General features: G+C 43.7%; 1 protein-coding gene across 1 annotated transcript in view; it reads left to right on the forward strand.

Annotated features, from left to right (window-relative positions):
- The first annotated feature begins 3,027 nt into the window (after positions 1–3,027).
- Positions 3,028–3,957, forward strand: part of IKZF4 (IKAROS family zinc finger 4 (Eos)) — a 27,569-nt gene continuing 26,639 nt past the window's right edge. The window contains exon 1 of the mRNA XM_011970006.1: positions 3,028–3,105. The gene's annotated coding sequence lies outside the window, so the exon portion shown is untranslated. The remainder of the gene's footprint in view (positions 3,106–3,957) is intronic.

Genomic DNA, 3,957 nt, shown 5'->3' on the forward strand with positions numbered 1-3,957 from the left:
GGCGCCTGTAGTCCCAGCTACTCGGGAGGCTGAGGCAGGAGAATGGCGCGAACCCAGGAGGCGGAGCTTGCAGTGAGCACTCCAGCCTGGGCGACAGAGCAAGACTCCATCTCAAAAAAAAAAAGAAAGAAAAAAATTATGATTAGTCCTGTCTGGGAGCAGTAGAATGTTTAACGGAACGTGGACCTTTAGATATGTTCATGAAATATTGTACCCCAATCCCCCTCCAAGGTCAAGAATTTATGAACTTTGCTTCCAGAAATTTTTTTTTTTTTTTTTTTTTGAGACCGAGTGTCGCTCTTGTTGCCCAGGCTTGAGTGCAATGGTGCAATCTTGGCTCACTGCAACCTCCATCTCCCGGGTTCAAGCGATTCTCCTGCCTCAGCCTCCCAAGTAACTGGGATTACAGGCGCCCGCCACCACCCCTGGTTAATTTTTTGTATTTTTAGTAGAGATGGGGTTTCACCATGTTGGCCAGGCTGGTCTCGAACTTCTGACCTCAGGTGATCCACCCGTCTTGGCCTCCCAAAGTGCTGGGATTACAGGCATGAGTCACCATGCCTGGCCAGAAAATTTTTTGCATACCTTATTTCGCCCCATTTCCTTCTCTCATGAACAAAACTATTTCGTGTTGTGACTCTTATCAACCCTCGCTTATATGTCTAGTAGTTCCTACTGTGCCTGTCTCCCCAGTCTGTGCCCTCAAAGCATCAATGGTGGGCATGGTATGTTCCTGACATGCTCACATGTCAGCTTTAGGTGTTCTAACATCATAGTCAACCAGATGACCATTGAAGCCTGTCTCCCCTTACTGATACTTGCTCACTTTGCCTGGGTGAAGATACATGTTCATATCCTTAAGGAAGCATGAAAATGTTGTCTGACTACCTAGAATATTTCCACTTAAGATAACTCAGATTCTGAGGATAAGGCCAGATAAAAGGCCAAATCAGACAATCTTTGAAAGCATAGTGTTTCCTTTGGTTGGGGCACCAGCTGGTAATCCCTCACCTCCTCATGGACCTGGCAGTAGATCCGTGAATCATGCTCCATCATTTGCAGGAGGACTTCAGCTTTCCCTACTAACAGCCTAAAGCCAGAGAATCCAGACAGCCCCTTGGATCATGAGAACAGTCAGATGAGTAGCTCCTGAGATAAAAATAAAATCTTAAAAGAAGAAAATAGCTTTACCATTGGGAAGCAAGAGAAGTTTCACTGGAGCTTCTGGGGTGGGCTTCAGGATGGTGAGAGCTGCCCTCATTTTGGCAGCTTCAGAATTATACCTTGCCCTAGTCAATAGAAGTTCATGTCTCAAACACAAAATATAATGTCTTTGTTGCCCACTGAGTGCAGTTAGTTAGTTGAATTGTAGCTTTTGGGCAATCCCCTTCCTCTGAGTAGGTTAAGGGTAAGGCATATTTCAGGACTTGGCTCAGAAATAAGTCCTGACTTTTTTCCAGTGAAAATGCAACTGAAAGTCTCTTTATATCCTCTTAGTTTGAAATCTGCACCTTGAACTTCCCAGCATGTAAGAAACTTATCCCACCTTTCACCCTACCCCCCACACACAGCAGTATCCACAAAGGAATTATTTTTTTCCCCAACTGGCCACCTCTCTCTGTCTCTACACACACACACACACACACACACACACACACACACACCCACCCAAAGAAAAAGAAAGATAGGTATTTCTAGCCTCATTTTACTCTGTAGGAACAAATAAGAATGTGGGACCCTGTGAGTGTGGACAATACCACAGGCAGAGGGACTCCCTTTCTTTATTAGTCTGTTGACTCTGCTGAAGAAAGCTTTGAATTCCAGGCTTTGATTTGCTTCCTCTTCTTAAAAGAGTTATGAACTCTGTTCTGGAAACAGAGAGATAGGTTCAAAGTTTATCAGACAAAAGCATCTAAGAAAGGGTAGTGCTGATATGAATGCTGATATGAATGACCTGGTCCAGCTGGGGATAGGATCCACATTGTAGGCTCTGATGCAATACATATGCTGGGGTAGTCCTCGAGCTAAGAGGCCGTTTCTACTTTAAAGAGACTTAATGACCATCTAGTTTGGGGTTTTCCTCAGGTCCGTTATCTCTGAAAAGAGACATAGGAGGAAGAGGATTATTTATCCTCCCATTCATAAGCCTGTGTTTCCTGTTCAAAGATTTAGGTCACCAAGACGCAGACCCAAAAACCATTCATTTAATAACCCAAGAAAGAAGGCAAGCAGGGTGGCCCAAATCTTCCAACTGGGGCAAGATTTAATAAAGTGTTCCAGTAGAAAGAACCCTCTAATGGTAACTTGGGCTCTACATGTCCTACTTCTGTTGTTAACCAGATGGGTGACTCTGGGCTTAGTTTCTTCTGTTAAAAACCAGGAAATTGTAGGTCATCTCTCAAATCCATTTCAGCTCCAGGATTCCTCAGGTCCTGGAGTACCCCTGCCCTAGACCCTCCACATGAAGAAGAGAGGCTTACCAAATTGGATTGTCAGAGCAAAACTATTAGCAGTGGAGCCTGAAAACATCTTTCTGGCCCAGACAACAGTGAGCTTTTTTGATCAGCATGTATTAGGGACTTTTGGCTACAATTGCAATCAAAGGCAATTGTTCCTGTCTCTTCTACATTTTTTTGCTACTGTACCCTAGTCAGAATAGTTCATTGAGACTTCCCTGTAATTTCAAACTTCACTTGAGAGCACTAACCCTGTTTTGGGCATCTTTGGCTTTAAAACTGATTATTATAAGACTCAAATTGAATTTCCCTGCTCTACTTTCTCCACCCCTGCCCAAACATACCACTGAACAGCAGTGACTTTGTGAGGACTTTCTATTAACAGAGAGCTATACTTCGGGGTATACCCAAAAACCCCAAAAAGTATCATCTCCTGTGTATCATATCTAGTGATTTAAAGTGTTTAGTTTGGCCCTTTTCCTTCGTTCCTTATGTCCTGAAATGAGACATGGGAGGGATAGGATTGTTTCTTCTCCCACTCATAAACTTTAGCCTTCTCTCTCTTCTGCAGTCTACATGGGGAGGACAGAGAAGCGCAAAGAACAAGAGAAAAGATGCATCCATCTGAGATCTAAAAGGAGACAATGAGGTGATATTTTCCCCCTGCCCAGGTGTTGTGTTTTCAGCTCTTACCCCTTTTTATTTTAGAGACTGGCCATTCCTAGGATGACCTGGGAATTCATCCCCTCTGCACTGCTCCCTAAGCACTTGGATAATGAAGCTGAGCTGTCTTCAACTGTATTATATGTAGACAGAAGGTCACCATCTACAGCCTGGTGAAAAATGAGTCAGATCTTTCCACTGTAAAGACAAACACATGAGCTGAGCTAAGATTGGTGGGTTTCCTTCAGAGAGCACTAGGTTGACCCTAAAGATTATTTCAGAGCTGCAAATTGCTTGATGTCTAGATCTTTTTCCTGGAAAGGGGCTTGCAGACATTGGCTAATTCCATACCTTTCCCTGGCCCCTTTGCCTCTTCTTCCTCCTCAATTATGCAAAGCTTTTGATAGAGAGCAGAGCCAGCTATGTGATTCCAACATGTTTTTGCTCAGATTTCATTCAGTTCAGGAAGGCACAGATAGTAGAGGATGATGCTGTGGGTTTGCTCTACTTGTAGCACCTGAATGGCTCACACCCAAGGCACATGGGAAGTTCTGTCTTTTTAATAACCACTGGTCTCCACCTGAGAACCCAGGTACTAAGGGAAAATGGAGAAAAATTTTCCACTTCTGCCTGTTATAGTTTGGGAATAATAACACAAACATGGTATGGATCCTTGCCATTCTCTCTACCTTCACCCTCTTTCCCAACAATATTCTGCTCATGACCTTTTACCCCCTAGGCCACAATAAGCATGTGTTAAATGACTTTTTTTTTTTTTTTTTGAGATGGAGTTTCGCTCTTGTTGCCCAGTCTGGAGTGCAATGGCCTGATCTCGGCT

The sequence above is a fragment of the Mandrillus leucophaeus genome, unplaced genomic scaffold (assembly GCF_000951045.1).
Source record: "Mandrillus leucophaeus isolate KB7577 unplaced genomic scaffold, Mleu.le_1.0 Scaffold922, whole genome shotgun sequence".
In the NCBI taxonomy this organism is placed as follows: Eukaryota; Metazoa; Chordata; class Mammalia; order Primates; family Cercopithecidae; genus Mandrillus; species Mandrillus leucophaeus.